At 49.9% G+C, this 19554-nt stretch overlaps 6 non-coding genes across 6 annotated transcripts; all 6 read left to right on the forward strand.

The window, feature by feature from the left end:
- Positions 1-1640: 1640 nt before the first annotated feature.
- On the forward strand, positions 1641-1712 carry TRNAG-UCC (transfer RNA glycine (anticodon UCC)). Its single transcript has one exon. It is a non-coding gene; the product is annotated as a tRNA-Gly (tRNA).
- A 1185-nt stretch (positions 1713-2897) lies between these two features.
- Positions 2898-2969, forward strand: TRNAG-UCC (transfer RNA glycine (anticodon UCC)). Its single transcript has one exon. It is a non-coding gene; the product is annotated as a tRNA-Gly (tRNA).
- Positions 2970-6640: 3671 nt separating this feature from the next.
- On the forward strand, positions 6641-6712 carry TRNAG-UCC (transfer RNA glycine (anticodon UCC)). The gene has a single exon. It is a non-coding gene; the product is annotated as a tRNA-Gly (tRNA).
- A 4935-nt stretch (positions 6713-11647) lies between these two features.
- Positions 11648-11719, forward strand: TRNAG-UCC (transfer RNA glycine (anticodon UCC)). The gene has a single exon. It is a non-coding gene; the product is annotated as a tRNA-Gly (tRNA).
- Positions 11720-14150: 2431 nt separating this feature from the next.
- On the forward strand, positions 14151-14222 carry TRNAG-UCC (transfer RNA glycine (anticodon UCC)). The gene has a single exon. It is a non-coding gene; the product is annotated as a tRNA-Gly (tRNA).
- A 1185-nt stretch (positions 14223-15407) lies between these two features.
- On the forward strand, positions 15408-15479 carry TRNAG-UCC (transfer RNA glycine (anticodon UCC)). The gene has a single exon. It is a non-coding gene; the product is annotated as a tRNA-Gly (tRNA).
- Positions 15480-19554: the final 4075 nt, after the last annotated feature.

Raw genomic sequence — 19554 nt, forward strand, 5'->3', positions numbered from 1 at the left:
GCGTGCTGGGCCCATAACCCAGAGGTCGATGGATCGAAACCATCCTCTGCTAACTTTTTTCAAATTATGTTTTTGTGTCATGGCATTAGGGCACAAAGAGCTGTAAGTGCCTGGATGCAATGTCATTCCTTGAACTTGCTGCCTCGTTCCACTCTTGCGCTAAATAGGAGAGGGTCCCAGCCCAGCCAACAAAATGTACTGTTCAATCAAACCAAACTTAAAACCAAGCTCCTTTTTTAAGGGGTCCCGGGGAAATGTTGGGCTGACCGGCAAGACCTCATGATGCGAACTGCTTCTGCGTCAAACGCAAGCTTTTTTCATTCCCAGCCAATGACTTATTCTTATTTCTAAGGGCCGCTCCATCAGATAGCCCAGACAGGCAGGCGTTGGTGGTATAGTGGTGAGCATAGCTGCCTTCCAAGCAGTTGACCCGGGTTCGATTCCCGGCCAATGCAGATCAAATCTTTAAATTGTTCAAAATGCATTTTTTGGAAATCAGACTCATGCTGAAAGCAAAGCTGACACACTTTTCGTGAAAATCAAAACCCCATCCAGGAAAGGTTCTTGTATCCTAGTTTCTGCAACTGTCTATCGGTGAGGGGATTGAAGCGAGCAGGGCTCCTGGCCCCTCCCCGACAAAGCCCTGACGAAGGCCTGACAAAGGCCTATTCGCCTTGCCCTGACGGGCCTTGGTCCCAGCAGGCCACCGAGCACAGCACCTCAGCCTATTAGAGTGAGGTTTCAGGATCTCTCTCATCCTGTAAACCAACATACTGAAGAAGGTGAAACGTGTGGCTGCGCTCCTCACATGCTGAAGCAGCAGCAGCCCTTTCCCTGAAGCAAAGTTCCTTCATTCCTCCCTCCCATAACCCTTAGCAGGGGATTTATGGTAATTGAGTTGAGTTTCCAAACTGGCCCTTCCTTCCTTCCTTCCCATATCTGCCAGCTCGAGAAGGCTTGTTTTGTTGCACCTGGGAAGTAAAGTATCTATTTGCGAGAGAGAGAGAATGAGAGAGAGAGACAGAGAGAGAGAGACAGAGAGAGAAGGGGAAGGGGTGTTGGCAGTTAGGGTGTGAGCTAGAGAAATGAGGCCTGTCTGCAAAAGGCCATGGGATGGGAGTGCGTGGTTGCAGGTTGTTTGGCTTTGTAAGGCCTACTGCCCGCTTCACTCGAAACTGGGTCTAGGGTTGTCGGTTTGTAGGCTGTAAAAGCCCATAAAAGCTCTTGTTCTCCAACCAGCAGAGTGGCGCAGCGGAAGCGTGCTGGGCCCATAACCCAGAGGTCGATGGATCGAAACCATCCTCTGCTAACTTTTTTCAAATTATGTTTTTGTGTCATGGCATTAGGGCACAAAGAGCTGTAAGTGCCTGGATGCAATGTCATTCCTTGAACTTGCTGCCTCGTTCCACTCTTGCGCTAAATAGGAGAGGGTCCCAGCCCAGCCAACAAAATGTACTGTTCAATCAAACCAAACTTAAAACCAAGCTCCTTTTTTAAGGGGTCCCGGGGAAATGTTGGGCTGACCGGCAAGACCTCATGATGCGAACTGCTTCTGCGTCAAACGCAATCTTTTTTCATTCCCAGCCAATGACTTATTCTTATTTCTAAGGGCCGCTCCATCAGATAGCCCAGACAGGCAGGCGTTGGTGGTATAGTGGTGAGCATAGCTGCCTTCCAAGCAGTTGACCCGGGTTCGATTCCCGGCCAACGCAGATCAAATCTTTAAATTGTTCAAAATGCATTTTTTGGAAATCAGACTCATGCTGAAAGCAAAGCTGACACACTTTTCGTGAAAATCAAAACCCCATCCAGGAAAGGTTCTTGCATCCTAGTTTCTGCAACTGTCTATCGGTGAGGGGATTGAAGCGAGCAGGGCTCCTGGCCCCTCCCCGACAAAGCCCTGACGAAGGCCTGACAAAGGCCTATTCGCCTTGCCCTGACGGGCCTTGGTCCCAGCAGGCCACCGAGCACAGCACCTCAGCCTATTAGAGTGAGGTTTCAGGATCTCTCTCATCCTGTAAACCAACATACTGAAGAAGGTGAAACGTGTGGCTGCGCTCCTCACATGCTGAAGCAGCAGCAGCCCTTTCCCTGAAGCAAAGTTCCTTCATTCCTCCCTCCCATAACCCTTAGCAGGGGATTTATGGTAATTGAGTTGAGTTTCCAAACTGGCCCTTCCTTCCTTCCTTCCCATATCTGCCAGCTCGAGAAGGCTTGTTTTGTTGCACCTGGGAAGTAAAGTATCTATTTGCGAGAGAGAGAGAATGAGAGAGAGAGACAGAGAGAGAGAGACAGAGAGAGAAGGGGAAGGGGTGTTGGCAGTTAGGGTGTGAGCTAGAGAAATGAGGCCTGTCTGCAAAAGGCCATGGGATGGGAGTGCGTGGTTGCAGGTTGTTTGGCTTTGTAAGGCCTACTGCCCGCTTCACTCGAAACTGGGTCTAGGGTTGTCGGTTTGTAGGCTGTAAAAGCCCATAAAAGCTCTTGTTCTCCAACCAGCAGAGTGGCGCAGCGGAAGCGTGCTGGGCCCATAACCCAGAGGTCGATGGATCGAAACCATCCTCTGCTAACTTTTTTCAAATTATGTTTTTGTGTCATGGCATTAGGGCACAAAGAGCTGTAAGTGCCTGGATGCAATGTCATTCCTTGAACTTGCTGCCTCGTTCCACTCTTGCGCTAAATAGGAGAGGGTCCCAGCCCAGCCAACAAAATGTACTGTTCAAGCAAACCAAACTTAAAACCAAGCTCCTTTTTTAAGGGGTCCCGGGGAAATGTTGGGCTGACCGGCAAGACCTCATGATGCGAACTGCTTCTGCGTCAAACGCAAGCTTTTTTCATTCCCAGCCAATGACTTATTCTTATTTCTAAGGGCCGCTCCATCAGATAGCCCAGACAGGCAGGCGTTGGTGGTATAGTGGTGAGCATAGCTGCCTTCCAAGCAGTTGACCCGGGTTCGATTCCCGGCCAACGCAGATCAAATCTTTAAATTGTTCAAAATGCATTTTTTGGGAATCAGACTCATGCTGAAAGCAAAGCTGACACACTTTTCGTGAAAATCAAAACCCCATCCAGGAAAGGTTCTTGCATCCTAGTTTCTGCAACTGTCTATCGGTGAGGGGATTGAAGCGAGCAGGGCTCCTGGCCCCTCCCCGACAAAGGCCTGACAAAGGCCTATTCGCCTTGCCCTGACGGGCCAAGGTCCCAGCAGGCCACCGAGCACAGCACCTCAGCCTATTAGAGTGAGGTTTCAGGATCTCTCTCATCCTGTAAACCAACATACTGAAGAAGGTGAAACGTGTGGCTGCGCTCCTCACATGCTGAAGCAGCAGCAGCCCTTTCCCTGAAGCAAAGTTCCTTCATTCCTCCCTCCCATAACCCTTAGCAGGGGATTTATGGTAATTGAGTTGAGTTTCCAAACTGGCCCTTCCTTCCTTCCTTCCCATATCTGCCAGCTCGAGAAGGCTTGTTTTGTTGCACCTGGGAAGTAAAGTATCTATTTGCGAGAGAGAGAGAATGAGAGAGAGAGACAGAGAGAGAGAGACAGAGAGAGAAGGGGAAGGGGTGTTGGCAGTTAGGGTGTGAGCTAGAGAAATGAGGCCTGTCTGCAAAAGGCCATGGGATGGGAGTGCGTGGTTGCAGGTTGTTTGGCTTTGTAAGGCCTACTGCCCGCTTCACTCGAAAATGGGTCTAGGGTTGTCGGTTTGTAGGCTGTAAAAGCCCAGAAAAGCTTTTGTTCTCCAACCAGCAGAGTGGCGCAGCGGAAGCGTGCTGGGCCCATAACCCAGAGGTCGATGGATCGAAACCATCCTCTGCTAACTTTTTTCAAATTATGTTTTTGTGTCATGGCATTAGGGCACAAAGAGCTGTAAGTGCCTGGATGCAATGTCATTCCTTGAACTTGCTGCCTCGTTCCACTCTTGCGCTAAATAGGAGAGGGTCCCAGCCCAGCCAACAAAATGTACTGTTCAATCAAACCAAACTTAAAACCAAGCTCCTTTTTTAAGGGGTCCCGGGGAAATGTTGGGCTGACCGGCAAGACCTCATGATGCGAACTGCTTCTGCGTCAAACGCAAGCTTTTTTCATTCCCAGCCAATGACTTATTCTTATTTCTAAGGGCCGCTCCATCAGATAGCCCAGACAGGCAGGCAGGCGTTGGTGGTATAGTGGTGAGCATAGCTGCCTTCCAAGCAGTTGACCCCGGTTCGATTCCCGGCCAACGCAGATCAAATCTTTAAATGTTCAAAATGCATTTTTTGGAAATCAGACTCATGCTGAAAGCAAAGCTGACACACTTTTCGTGAAAATCAAAACCCCATCCAGGAAAGGTTCTTGCATCCTAGTTTCTGCAACTGTCTATCGGTGAGGGGATTGAAGCGAGCAGGGCTCCTGGCCCCTCCCCGACAAAGGCCTGACAAAGGCCTATTCGCCTTGCCCTGACGGGCCAAGGTCCCAGCAGGCCACCGAGCACAGCACCTCAGCCTATTAGAGTGAGGTTTCAGGATCTCTCTCATCCTGTAAACCAACATACTGAAGAAGGTGAAACGTGTGGCTGCGCTCCTCACATGCTGAAGCAGCAGCAGCCCTTTCCCTGAAGCAAAGATCCTTCATTCCTCCCTCCCATAACCCTTAGCAGGGGATTTATGGTAATTGAGTTGAGTTTCCAAACTGGCCCTTCCTTCCTTCCTTCCCATATCTGCCAGCTCGAGAAGGCTTGTTTTGTTGCACCTGGGAAGTAAAGTATCTATTTGCGAGAGAGAGAGAATGAGAGAGAGAGACAGAGAGAGAGAGACAGAGAGAGAAGGGGAAGGGGTGTTGGCAGTTAGGGTGTGAGCTAGAGAAATGAGGCCTGTCTGCAAAAGGCCATGGGATGGGAGTGCGTGGTTGCAGGTTGTTTGGCTTTGTAAGGCCTACTGCCCGCTTCACTCGAAAATGGGTCTAGGGTTGTCGGTTTGTAGGCTGTAAAAGCCCAGAAAAGCTTTTGTTCTCCAACCAGCAGAGTGGCGCAGCGGAAGCGTGCTGGGCCCATAACCCAGAGGTCGATGGATCGAAACCATCCTCTGCTAACTTTTTTCAAATTATGTTTTTGTGTCATGGCATTAGGGCACAAAGAGCTGTAAGTGCCTGGATGCAATGTCATTCCTTGAACTTGCTGCCTCGTTCCACTCTTGCGCTAAATAGGAGAGGGTCCCAGCCCAGCCAACAAAATGTACTGTTCAATCAAACCAAACTTAAAACCAAGCTCCTTTTTTAAGGGGTCCCGGGGAAATGTTGGGCTGACCGGCAAGACCTCATGATGCGAACTGCTTCTGCGTCAAACGCGCAAGCTTTTTTCATTCCCAGCCAATGACTTATTCTTATTTCTAAGGGCCGCTCCATCAGATAGCCCAGACAGGCAGGCGTTGGTGGTATAGTGGTGAGCATAGCTGCCTTCCAAGCAGTTGACCCGGGTTTGATTCCCGGCCAACGCAGATCAAATCTTTAAATTGTTCAAAATGCATTTTTTGGAAATCAGACTCATGCTGAAAGCAAACCTGACACACTTTTCGTGAAAATCAAAACCCCATCCAGGAAAGGTTCTTGCATCCTAGTTTCTGCAACTGTCTATCGGTGAGGGGATTGAAGCGAGCAGGGCTCCTGGCCCCTCCCCGACAAAGGCCTGACAAAGGCCTATTCGCCTTGCCCTGACGGGCCAAGGTCCCAGCAGGCCACCGAGCACAGCACCTCAGCCTATTAGAGTGAGGTTTCAGGATCTCTCTCATCCTGTAAACCAACATACTGAAGAAGGTGAAACGTGTGGCTGCGCTCCTCACATGCTGAAGCAGCAGCAGCCCTTTCCCTGAAGCAAAGTTCCTTCATTCCTCCCTCCCATAACCCTTAGCAGGGGATTTATGGTAATTGAGTTGAGTTTCCAAACTGGCCCTTCCTTCCTTCCTTCCCATATCTGCCAGCTCGAGAAGGCTTGTTTTGTTGCACCTGGGAAGTAAAGTATCTATTTGCGAGAGAGAGAGAATGAGAGAGAGAGACAGAGAGAGAGAGACAGAGAGAGAAGGGGAAGGGGTGTTGGCAGTTAGGGTGTGAGCTAGAGAAATGAGGCCTGTCTGCAAAAGGCCATGGGATGGGAGTGCGTGGTTGCAGGTTGTTTGGCTTTGTAAGGCCTACTGCCCGCTTCACTCGAAACTGGGTCTAGGGTTGTCGGTTTGTAGGCTGTAAAAGCCCATAAAAGCTCTTGTTCTCCAACCAGCAGAGTGGCGCAGCGGAAGCGTGCTGGGCCCATAACCCAGAGGTCGATGGATCGAAACCATCCTCTGCTAACTTTTTTCAAATTATGTTTTTGTGTCATGGCATTAGGGCACAAAGAGCTGTAAGTGCCTGGATGCAATGTCATTCCTTGAACTTGCTGCCTCGTTCCACTCTTGCGCTAAATAGGAGAGGGTCCCAGCCCAGCCAACAAAATGTACTGTTCAATCAAACCAAACTTAAAACCAAGCTCCTTTTTTAAGGGGTCCCGGGGAAATGTTGGGCTGACCGGCAAGACCTCATGATGCGAACTGCTTCTGCGTCAAACGCAAGCTTTTTTCATTCCCAGCCAATGACTTATTCTTATTTCTAAGGGCCGCTCCATCAGATAGCCCAGACAGGCAGGCGTTGGTGGTATAGTGGTGAGCATAGCTGCCTTCCAAGCAGTTGACCCGGGTTCGATTCCCGGCCAACGCAGATCAAATCTTTAAATTGTTCAAAATGCATTTTTTGGAAATCAGACTCATGCTGAAAGCAAAGCTGACACACTTTTCGTGAAAATCAAAACCCCATCCAGGAAAGGTTCTTGCATCCTAGTTTCTGCAACTGTCTATCGGTGAGGGGATTGAAGCGAGCAGGGCTCCTGGCCCCTCCCCGACAAAGCCCTGACGAAGGCCTGACAAAGGCCTATTCGCCTTGCCCTGACGGGCCTTGGTCCCAGCAGGCCACCGAGCACAGCACCTCAGCCTATTAGAGTGAGGTTTCAGGATCTCTCTCATCCTGTAAACCAACATACTGAAGAAGGTGAAACGTGTGGCTGCGCTCCTCACATGCTGAAGCAGCAGCAGCTCTTTCCCTGAAGCAAAGTTCCTTCATTCCTCCCTCCCATAACCCTTAGCAGGGGATTTATGGTAATTGAGTTGAGTTTCCAAACTGGCCCTTCCTTCCTTCCTTCCCATATCTGCCAGCTCGAGAAGGCTTGTTTTGTTGCACCTGGGAAGTAAAGTATCTATTTGCGAGAGAGAGAGAATGAGAGAGAGAGACAGAGAGAGAGAGACAGAGAGAGAAGGGGAAGGGGTGTTGGCAGTTAGGGTGTGAGCTAGAGAAATGAGGCCTGTCTGCAAAAGGCCATGGGATGGGAGTGCGTGGTTGCAGGTTGTTTGGCTTTGTAAGGCCTACTGCCCGCTTCACTCGAAACTGGGTCTAGGGTTGTCGGTTTGTAGGCTGTAAAAGCCCAGAAAAGCTCTTGTTCTCCAACCAGCAGAGTGGCGCAGCGGAAGCGTGCTGGGCCCATAACCCAGAGGTAGATGGATCGAAACCATCCTCTGCTAACTTTTTTCAAATTATGTTTTTGTGTCATGGCATTAGGGCACAAAGAGCTGTAAGTGCCTGGATGCAATGTCATTCCTTGAACTTGCTGCCTTGTTCCACTCTTGCGCTAAATAGGAGAGGGTCCCAGCCCAGCCAACAAAATGTACTGTTCAATCAAACCAAACTTAAAACCAAGCTCCTTTTTTAAGGGGTCCCGGGGAAATGTTGGGCTGACCGGCAAGACCTCATGATGCGAACTGCTTCTGCGTCAAACGCAAGCTTTTTTCATTCCCAGCCAATGACTTATTCTTATTTCTAAGGGCCGCTCCATCAGATAGCCCAGACAGGCAGGCGTTGGTGGTATAGTGGTGAGCATAGCTGCCTTCCAAGCAGTTGACCCCGGTTCGATTCCCGGCCAACGCAGATCAAATCTTTAAATGTTCAAAATGCATTTTTTGGAAATCAGACTCATGCTGAAAGCAAAGCTGACACACTTTTCGTGAAAATCAAAACCCCATCCAGGAAAGGTTCTTGCATCCTAGTTTCTGCAACTGTCTATCGGTGAGGGGATTGAAGCGAGCAGGGCTCCTGGCCCCTCCCCGACAAAGGCCTGACAAAGGCCTATTCGCCTTGCCCTGACGGGCCAAGGTCCCAGCAGGCCACCGAGCACAGCACCTCAGCCTATTAGAGTGAGGTTTCAGGATCTCTCTCATCCTGTAAACCAACATACTGAAGAAGGTGAAACGTGTGGCTGCGCTCCTCACATGCTGAAGCAGCAGCAGCCCTTTCCCTGAAGCAAAGTTCCTTCATTCCTCCCTCCCATAACCCTTAGCAGGGGATTTATGGTAATTGAGTTGAGTTTCCAAACTGGCCCTTCCTTCCTTCCTTCCCATATCTGCCAGCTCGAGAAGGCTTGTTTTGTTGCACCTGGGAAGTAAAGTATCTATTTGCGAGAGAGAGAGAATGAGAGAGAGAGACAGAGAGAGAGAGACAGAGAGAGAAGGGGAAGGGGTGTTGGCAGTTAGGGTGTGAGCTAGAGAAATGAGGCCTGTCTGCAAAAGGCCATGGGATGGGAGTGCGTGGTTGCAGGTTGTTTGGCTTTGTAAGGCCTACTGCCCGCTTCACTCGAAAATGGGTCTAGGGTTGTCGGTTTGTAGGCTGTAAAAGCCCAGAAAAGCTTTTGTTCTCCAACCAGCAGAGTGGCGCAGCGGAAGCGTGCTGGGCCCATAACCCAGAGGTCGATGGATCGAAACCATCCTCTGCTAACTTTTTTCAAATTATGTTTTTGTGTCATGGCATTAGGGCACAAAGAGCTGTAAGTGCCTGGATGCAATGTCATTCCTTGAACTTGCTGCCTCGTTCCACTCTTGCGCTAAATAGGAGAGGGTCCCAGCCCAGCCAACAAAATGTACTGTTCAATCAAACCAAACTTAAAACCAAGCTCCTTTTTTAAGGGGTCCCGGGGAAATGTTGGGCTGACCGGCAAGACCTCATGATGCGAACTGCTTCTGCGTCAAACGCGCAAGCTTTTTTCATTCCCAGCCAATGACTTATTCTTATTTCTAAGGGCCGCTCCATCAGATAGCCCAGACAGGCAGGCGTTGGTGGTATAGTGGTGAGCATAGCTGCCTTCCAAGCAGTTGACCCGGGTTTGATTCCCGGCCAACGCAGATCAAATCTTTAAATTGTTCAAAATGCATTTTTTGGAAATCAGACTCATGCTGAAAGCAAAGCTGACACACTTTTCGTGAAAATCAAAACCCCATCCAGGAAAGGTTCTTGCATCCTAGTTTCTGCAACTGTCTATCGGTGAGGGGATTGAAGCGAGCAGGGCTCCTGGCCCCTCCCCGACAAAGGCCTGACAAAGGCCTATTCGCCTTGCCCTGACGGGCCAAGGTCCCAGCAGGCCACCGAGCACAGCACCTCAGCCTATTAGAGTGAGGTTTCAGGATCTCTCTCATCCTGTAAACCAACATACTGAAGAAGGTGAAACGTGTGGCTGCGCTCCTCACATGCTGAAGCAGCAGCAGCCCTTTCCCTGAAGCAAAGTTCCTTCATTCCTCCCTCCCATAACCCTTAGCAGGGGATTTATGGTAATTGAGTTGAGTTTCCAAACTGGCCCTTCCTTCCTTCCTTCCCATATCTGCCAGCTCGAGAAGGCTTGTTTTGTTGCACCTGGGAAGTAAAGTATCTATTTGCGAGAGAGAGAGAATGAGAGAGAGAGACAGAGAGAGAGAGACAGAGAGAGAAGGGGAAGGGGTGTTGGCAGTTAGGGTGTGAGCTAGAGAAATGAGGCCTGTCTGCAAAAGGCCATGGGATGGGAGTGCGTGGTTGCAGGTTGTTTGGCTTTGTAAGGCCTACTGCCCGCTTCACTCGAAACTGGGTCTAGGGTTGTCGGTTTGTAGGCTGTAAAAGCCCATAAAAGCTCTTGTTCTCCAACCAGCAGAGTGGCGCAGCGGAAGCGTGCTGGGCCCATAACCCAGAGGTCGATGGATCGAAACCATCCTCTGCTAACTTTTTTCAAATTATGTTTTTGTGTCATGGCATTAGGGCACAAAGAGCTGTAAGTGCCTGGATGCAATGTCATTCCTTGAACTTGCTGCCTCGTTCCACTCTTGCGCTAAATAGGAGAGGGTCCCAGCCCAGCCAACAAAATGTACTGTTCAATCAAACCAAACTTAAAACCAAGCTCCTTTTTTAAGGGGTCCCGGGGAAATGTTGGGCTGACCGGCAAGACCTCATGATGCGAACTGCTTCTGCGTCAAATGCAAGCTTTTTTCATTCCCAGCCAATGACTTATTCTTATTTCTAAGGGCCGCTCCATCAGATAGTCCAGACAGGCAGGCGTTGGTGGTATAGTGGTGAGCATAGCTGCCTTCCAAGCAGTTGACCCGGGTTCGATTCCCTGCCAACGCAGATCAAATCTTTAAATTGTTCAAAATGCATTTTTGGGAAATCAGACTCATGCTGAAAGCAAAGCTGACACACTTTTCGTGAAAATCAAAACCCCATCCAGGAAAGGTTCTTGCATCCTAGTTTCTGCAACTGTCTATCGGTGAGGGGATTGAAGCGAGCAGGGCTCCTGGCCCCTCCCCGACAAAGCCCTGACGAAGGCCTGACAAAGGCCTATTCGCCTTGCCCTGACGGGCCTTGGTCCCAGCAGGCCACCGAGCACAGCACCTCAGCCTATTAGAGTGAGGTTTCAGGATCTCTCTCATCCTGTAAACCAACATACTGAAGAAGGTGAAACGTGTGGCTGCGCTCCTCACATGCTGAAGCAGCAGCAGCCCTTTCCCTGAAGCAAAGTTCCTTCATTCCTCCCTCCCATAACCCTTAGCAGGGGATTTATGGTAATTGAGTTGAGTTTCCAAACTGGCCCTTCCTTCCTTCCTTCCCATATCTGCCAGCTCGAGAAGGCTTGTTTTGTTGCACCTGGGAAGTAAAGTATCTATTTGCGAGAGAGAGAGAATGAGAGAGAGAGACAGAGAGAGAGAGACAGAGAGAGAAGGGGAAGGGGTGTTGGCAGTTAGGGTGTGAGCTAGAGAAATGAGGCCTGTCTGCAAAAGGCCATGGGATGGGAGTGCGTGGTTGCAGGTTGTTTGGCTTTGTAAGGCCTACTGCCCGCTTCACTCGAAACTGGGTCTAGGGTTGTCGGTTTGTAGGCTGTAAAAGCCCAGAAAAGCTCTTGTTCTCCAACCAGCAGAGTGGCGCAGCGGAAGCGTGCTGGGCCCATAACCCAGAGGTCGATGGATCGAAACCATCCTCTACTAACTTTTTTCAAATTATGTTTTTGTGTCATGGCATTAGGGCACAAAGAGCTGTAAGTGCCTGGATGCAATGTCATTCCTTGAACTTGCTGCCTCGTTCCACTCTTGCGCTAAATAGGAGAGGGTCCCAGCCCAGCCAACAAAATGTACTGTTCAATCAAACCAAACTTAAAACCAAGCTCCTTTTTTAAGGGGTCCCGGGGAAATGTTGGGCTGACCGGCAAGACCTCATGATGCGAACTGCTTCTGCGTCAAACGCAAGCTTTTTTCATTCCCAGCCAATGACTTATTCTTTTTTCTAAGGGCCGCTCCATCAGATAGCCCAGACAGGCAGGCGTTGGTGGTATAGTGGTGAGCATAGCTGCCTTCCAAGCAGTTGACCCGGGTTCGATTCCCGGCCAACGCAGATCAAATCTTTAAATTGTTCAAAATGCATTTTTTGGAAATCAGACTCATGCTGAAAGCAAAGCTGACACACTTTTCGTGAAAATCAAAACCCCATCCAGGAAAGGTTCTTGCATCCTAGTTTCTGCAACTGTCTATCGGTGAGGGGATTGAAGCGAGCAGGGCTCCTGGCCCCTCCCCGACAAAGCCCTGACGAAGGCCTGACAAAGGCCTATTCGCCTTGCCCTGACGGGCCTTGGTCCCAGCAGGCCACCGAGCACAGCACCTCAGCCTATTAGAGTGAGGTTTCAGGATCTCTCTCATCCTGTAAACCAACATACTGAAGAAGGTGAAACGTGTGGCTGCGCTCCTCACATGCTGAAGCAGCAGCAGCCCTTTCCCTGAAGCAAAGTTCCTTCATTCCTCCCTCCCATAACCCTTAGCAGGGGATTTATGGTAATTGAGTTGAGTTTCCAAACTGGCCCTTCCTTCCTTCCTTCCCATATCTGCCAGCTCGAGAAGGCTTGTTTTGTTGCACCTGGGAAGTAAAGTATCTATTTGCGAGAGAGAGAGAATGAGAGAGAGAGACAGAGAGAGAGAGACAGAGAGAGAAGGGGAAGGGGTGTTGGCAGTTAGGGTGTGAGCTAGAGAAATGAGGCCTGTCTGCAAAAGGCCATGGGATGGGAGTGCGTGGTTGCAGGTTGTTTGGCTTTGTAAGGCCTACTGCCCGCTTCACTCGAAACTGGGTCTAGGGTTGTCGGTTTGTAGGCTGTAAAAGCCCTTAAAAGCTCCTGTTCTCCAACCAGCAGAGTGGCGCAGCGGAAGCGTGCTGGGCCCATAACCCAGAGGTCGATGGATCGAAACCATCCTCTGCTAACTTTTTTCAAATTATGTTTTTGTGTCATGGCATTAGGGCACAAAGAGCTGTAAGTGCCTGGATGCAATGTCATTCCTTGAACTTGCTGCCTCGTTCCACTCTTGCGCTAAATAGGAGAGGGTCCCAGCCCAGCCAACAAAATGTACTGTTCAATCAAACCAAACTTAAAACCAAGCTCCTTTTTTAAGGGGTCCCGGGGAAATGTTGGGCTGACCGGCAAGACCTCATGATGCGAACTGCTTCTGCGTCAAACGCAAGCTTTTTTCATTCCCAGCCAATGACTTATTCTTATTTCTAAGGGCCGCTCCATCAGATAGCCCAGACAGGCAGGCGTTGGTGGTATAGTGGTGAGCATAGCTGCCATCCAAGCAGTTGACCCGGGTTCGATTCCCGGCCAACGCAGATCAAATCTTTAAATTGTTCAAAATGCATTTTTTGGAAATCAGACTCATGCTGAAAGCAAAGCTGACACACTTTTCGTGAAAATCAAAACCCCATCCAGGAAAGGTTCTTGTATCCTAGTTTCTGCAACTGTCTATCGGTGAGGGGATTGAAGCGAGCAGGGCTCCTGGCCCCTCCCCGACAAAGCCCTGACAAAGGCCTATTCGCCTTGCCCTGACGGGCCTTGGTCCCAGCAGGCCACCGAGCACAGCACCTCAGCCTATTAGAGTGAGGTTTCAGGATCTCTCTCATCCTGTAAACCAACATACTGAAGAAGGTGAAACGTGTGGCTGCGCTCCTCACATGCTGAAGCAGCAGCAGCCCTTTCCCTGAAGCAAAGTTCCTTCATTCCTCCCTCCCATAACCCTTAGCAGGGGATTTATGGTAATTGAGTTGAGTTTCCAAACTGGCCCTTCCTTCCTTCCTTCCCATATCTGCCAGCTCGAGAAGGCTTGTTTTGTTGCACCTGGGAAGTAAAGTATCTATTTGCGAGAGAGAGAGAATGAGAGAGAGAGACAGAGAGAGAGAGACAGAGAGAGAAGGGGAAGGGGTGTTGGCAGTTAGGGTGTGAGCTAGAGAAATGAAGCCTGTCTGCAAAAGGCCATGGGATGGGAGTGCGTGGTTGCAGGTTGTTTGGCTTTGTAAGGCCTACTGCCCGCTTCACTCGAAACTGGGTCTAGGGTTGTCGGTTTGTAGGCTGTAAAAGCCCATAAAAGCTCTTGCTCTCCAACCAGCAGAGTGGCGCAGCGGAAGCGTGCTGGGCCCATAACCCAGAGGTCGATGGATCGAAACCATCCTCTGCTAACTTTTTTCAAATTATGTTTTTGTGTCATGGCATTAGGGCACAAAGAGCTGTAAGTGCCTGGATGCAATGTCATTCCTTGAACTTGCTGCCTCGTTCCACTCTTGCGCTAAATAGGAGAGGGTCCCAGCCCAGCCAACAAAATGTACTGTTCAATCAAACCAAACTTAAAACCAAGCTCCTTTTTTAAGGGGTCCCGGGGAAATGTTGGGCTGACCGGCAAGACCTCATGATGCGAACTGCTTCTGCGTCAAATGCAAGCTTTTTTCATTCCCAGCCAATGACTTATTCTTATTTTTAAGGGCCGCTCCATCAGATAGTCCAGACAGGCAGGCGTTGGTGGTATAGTGGTGAGCATAGCTGCCTTCCAAGCAGTTGACCCGGGTTCGATTCCCGGCCAACGCAGATCAAATCTTTAAATTGTTCAAAATGCATTTTTTGGAAATCAGACTCATGCTGAAAGCAAAGCTGACACACTTTTCGTGAAAATCAAAACCCCATCCAGGAAAGGTTCTTGCATCCTAGTTTCTGCAACTGTCTATCGGTGAGGGGATTGAAGCGAGCAGGGCTCCTGGCCCCTCCCCGACAAAGCCCTGACGAAGGCCTGACAAAGGCCTATTCGCCTTGCCCTGACGGGCCTTGGTCCCAGCAGGCCACCGAGCACAGCACCTCAGCCTATTAGAGTGAGGTTTCAGGATCTCTCTCATCCTGTAAACCAACATACTGAAGAAGGTGAAACGTGTGGCTGCGCTCCTCACATGCTGAAGCAGCAGCAGCCCTTTCCCTGAAGCAAAGTTCCTTCATTCCTCCCTCCCATAACCCTTAGCAGGGGATTTATGGTAATTGAGTTGAGTTTCCAAACTGGCCCTTCCTTCCTTCCTTCCCATATCTGCCAGCTCGAGAAGGCTTGTTTTGTTGCACCTGGGAAGTAAAGTATCTATTTGCGAGAGAGAGAGAATGAGAGAGAGAGACAGAGAGAGAGAGACAGAGAGAGAAGGGGAAGGGGTGTTGGCAGTTAGGGTGTGAGCTAGAGAAATGAGGCCTGTCTGCAAAAGGCCATGGGATGGGAGTGCGTGGTTGCAGGTTGTTTGGCTTTGTAAGGCCTACTGCCCGCTTCACTCGAAACTGGGTCTAGGGTTGTCGGTTTGTAGGCTGTAAAAGCCCAGAAAAGCTCTTGTTCTCCAACCAGCAGAGTGGCGCAGCGGAAGCGTGCTGGGCCCATAACACAGAGGTCGATGGATCGAAACCATCCTCTGCTAACTTTTTTCAAATTATGTTTTTGTGTCATGGCATTAGGGCACAAAGAGCTGTAAGTGCCTGGATGCAATGTCATTCCTTGAACTTGCTGCCTCGTTCCACTCTTGCGCTAAATAGGAGAGGGTCCCAGCCCAGCCAACAAAATGTACTGTTCAATCAAACCAAACTTAAAACCAAGCTCCTTTTTTAAGGGGTCCCGGGGAAATGTTGGGCTGACCGGCAAGACCTCATGATGCGAACTGCTTCTGCGTCAAACGCAAGCTTTTTTCATTCCCAGCCAATGACTTATTCTTATTTCTAAGGGCCGCTCCATCAGATAGCCCAGACAGGCAGGCGTTGGTGGTATAGTGGTGAGCATAGCTGCCTTCCAAGCAGTTGACCCGGGTTCGATTCCCGGCCAACGCAGATCAAATCTTTAAATTGTTCAAAATGCATTTTTTGGAAATCAGACTCATGCTGAAAGCAAAGCTGACACACTTTTCGTGAAAATCAAAACCCCATCCAGGAAAGGTTCTTGCATCCTAGTTTCTGCAACTGTCTATCGGTGAGGGGATTGAAGCGAGCAGGGCTCCTGGCCCCTCCCCGACAAAGCCCTGACGAAGGCCTGACAAAGGCCTATTCGCCTTGCCCTGACGGGCCTTGGTCCCAGCAGGCCACCGAGCACAGCACCTCAGCCTATTAGAGTGAGGTTTCAGGATCTCTCTCATCCTGTAAACCAACATACTGAAGAAGGTGAAACGTGTGGCTGCGCTCCTCACATGCTGAAGCAGCAGCAGCCCTTTCCCTGAAGCAAAGTTCCTTCATTCCTCCCTCCCATAACCCTTAGCAGGGGATTTATGGTAATTGAGTTGAGTTTCCAAACTGGCCCTTCCTTCCTTCCTTCCCATATCTGCCAGCTCAAGAAGGCTTGTTTTGTTGCACCTGGGAAGTAAAGTATCTATTTGCGAGAGAGAGAGAATGAGAGAGAGAGACAGAGAGAGAGAGACAGAGAGAGAAGGGGAAGGGGTGTTGGCAGTTAGGGTGTGAGCTAGAGAAATGAGGCCTGTCTGCAAAAGGCCATGGGATGGGAGTGCGTGGTTGCAGGTTGTTTGGCTTTGTAAGGCCTACTGCCCGCTTCACTCGAAACTGGGTCTAGGGTTGTCGGTTTGTAGGCTGTAAAAGCCCAGAAAAGCTCTTGTTCTCCAACCAGCAGAGTGGCGCAGCGGAAGCGTGCTGGGCCCATAACCCAGAGGTCGATGGATCGAAACCATCCTCTGCTAACTTTTTTCAAATTATGTTTTTGTGTCATGGCATTAGGGCACAAAGAGCTGTAAGTGCCTGGATGCAATGTCATTCCTTGAACTTGCTGCCTCGTTCCACTCTTGCGCTAAATAGGAGAGGGTCCCAGCCCAGCCAACAAAATGTACTGTTCAATCAAACCAAACTTAAAACCAAGCTCCTTTTTTAAGGGGTCCCGGGGAAATGTTGGGCTGACCGGCAAGACCTCATGATGCGAACTGCTTCTGCGTCAAACGCAAGCTTTTTTCATTCCCAGCCAATGACTTATTCTTATTTCTAAGGGCCGCTCCATCAGATAGCCCAGACAGGCAGGCGTTGGTGGTATAGTGGTGAGCATAGCTGCCTTCCAAGCAGTTGACCCCGGTTCGATTCCCGGCCAACGCAGATCAAATCTTTAAATGTTCAAAATGCATTTTTTGGAAATCAGACTCATGCTGAAAGCAAAGCTGACACACTTTTCGTGAAAATCAAAACCCCATCCAGGAAAGGTTCTTGCATCCTAGTTTCTGCAACTGTCTATCGGTGAGGGGATTGAAGCGAGCAGGGCTCCTGGCCCCTCCCCGACAAAGGCCTGACAAAGGCCTATTCGCCTTGCCCTGACGGGCCAAGGTCCCAGCAGGCCACCGAGCACAGCACCTCAGCCTATTAGAGTGAGGTTTCAGGATCTCTCTCATCCTGTAAACCAACATACTGAAGAAGGTGAAACGTGTGGCTGCGCTCCTCACATGCTGAAGCAGCAGCAGCCCTTTCCCTGAAGCAAAGTTCCTTCATTCCTCCCTCCCATAACCCTTAGCAGGGGATTTATGGTAATTGAGTTGAGTTTCCAAACTGGCCCTTCCTTCCTTCCTTCCCATATCTGCCAGCTCGAGAAGGCTTGTTTTGTTGCACCTGGGAAGTAAAGTATCTATTTGCGAGAGAGAGAGAATGAGAGAGAGAGACAGAGAGAGAGAGACAGAGAGAGAAGGGGAAGGGGTGTTGGCAGTTAGGGTGTGAGCTAGAGAAATGAGGCCTGTCTGCAAAAGGCCATGGGATGGGAGTGCGTGGTTGCAGGTTGTTTGGCTTTGTAAGGCCTACTGCCCGCTTCACTCGAAAATGGGTCTAGGGTTGTCGGTTTGTAGGCTGTAAAAGCCCAGAAAAGCTTTTGTTCTCCAACCAGCAGAGTGGCGCAGCGGAAGCGTGCTGGGCCCATAACCCAGAGGTCGATGGATCGAAACCATCCTCTGCTAACTTTTTTCAAATTATGTTTTTGTGTCATGGCATTAGGGCACAAAGAGCTGTAAGTGCCTGGATGCAATGTCATTCCTTGAACTTGCTGCCTCGTTCCACTCTTGCGCTAAATAGGAGAGGGTCCCAGCCCAGCCAACAAAATGTACTGTTCAATCAAACCAAACTTAAAACCAAGCTCCTTTTTTAAGGGGTCCCGGGGAAATGTTGGGCTGACCGGCAAGACCTCATGATGCGAACTGCTTCTGCGTCAAACGCGCAAGCTTTTTTCATTCCCAGCCAATGACTTATTCTTATTTCTAAGGGCCGCTCCATCAGATAGCCCAGACAGGCAGGCGTTGGTGGTATAGTGGTGAGCATAGCTGCCTTCCAAGCAGTTGACCCGGGTTTGATTCCCGGCCAACGCAGATCAAATCTTTAAATTGTTCAAAATGCATTTTTTGGAAATCAGACTCATGCTGAAAGCAAAGCTGACACACTTTTCGTGAAAATCAAAACCCCATCCAGGAAAGGTTCTTGCATCCTAGTTTCTGCAACTGTCTATCGGTGAGGGGATTGAAGCGAGCAGGGCTCCTGGCCCCTCCCCGACAAAGGCCTGACAAAGGCCTATTCGCCTTGCCCTGACGGGCCAAGGTCCCAGCAGGCCACCGAGCACAGCACCTCAGCCTATTAGAGTGAGGTTTCAGGATCTCTCTCATCCTGTAAACCAACATACTGAAGAAGGTGAAACGTGTGGCTGCGCTCCTCACATGCTGAAGCAGCAGCAGCCCTTTCCCTGAAGCAAAGTTCCTTCATTCCTCCCTCCCATAACCCTTAGCAGGGGATTTATGGTAATTGAGTTGAGTTTCCAAACTGGCCCTTCCTTCCTTCCTTCCCATATCTGCCAGCTCGAGAAGGCTTGTTTTGTTGCACCTGGGAAGTAAAGTATCTATTTGCGAGAGAGAGAGAATGAGAGAGAGAGACAGAGAGAGAGAGACAGAGAGAGAAGGGGAAGGGGTGTTGGCAGTTAGGGTGTGAGCTAGAGAAATGAGGCCTGTCTGCAAAAGGCCATGGGATGGGAGTGCGTGGTTGCAGGTTGTTTGGCTTTGTAAGGCCTACTGCCCGCTTCACTCGAAACTGGGTCTAGGGTTGTCGGTTTGTAGGCTGTAAAAGCCCATAAAAGCTCTTGTTCTCCAACCAGCAGAGTGGCGCAGCGGAAGCGTGCTGGGCCCATAACCCAGAGGTCGATGGATCGAAACCATCCTCTGCTAACTTTTTTCAAATTATGTTTTTGTGTCATGGCATTAGGGCACAAAGAGCTGTAAGTGCCTGGATGCAATGTCATTCCTTGAACTTGCTGCCTCGTTCCACTCTTGCGCTAAATAGGAGAGGGTCCCAGCCCAGCCAACAAAATGTACTGTTCAATCAAACCAAACTTAAAACCAAGCTCCTTTTTTAAGGGGTCCCGGGGAAATGTTGGGCTGACCGGCAAGACCTCATGATGCGAACTGCTTCTGCGTCAAACGCAAGCTTTTTTCATTCCCAGCCAATGACTTATTCTTATTTCTAAGGGCCGCTCCATCAGATAGCCCAGACAGGCAGGCGTTGGTGGTATAGTGGTGAGCATAGCTGCCATCCAAGCAGTTGACCCGGGTTCGATTCCCGGCCAACGCAGATCAAATCTTTAAATTGTTCAAAATGCATTTTTTGGAAATCAGACTCATGCTGAAAGCAAAGCTGACACACTTTTCGTGAAAATCAAAACCCCATCCAGGAAAGGTTCTTGTATCCTAGTTTCTGCAACTGTCTATCGGTGAGGGGATTGAAGCGAGCAGGGCTCCTGGCCCCTCCCCGACAAAGCCCTGACGAAGGCCTGACAAAGGCCTATTCGCCTTGCCCTGACGGGCCTTGGTCCCAGCAGGCCACCGAGCACAGCACCTCAGCCTATTAGAGTGAGGTTTCAGGATCTCTCTCATCCTGTAAACCAACATACTGAAGA

Source organism: Ambystoma mexicanum, chromosome 6q (assembly GCF_040938575.1).
Source record: "Ambystoma mexicanum isolate Mex_15411 chromosome 6q, UKY_AmexF1_1, whole genome shotgun sequence".
In the NCBI taxonomy this organism is placed as follows: Eukaryota; Metazoa; Chordata; class Amphibia; order Caudata; family Ambystomatidae; genus Ambystoma; species Ambystoma mexicanum.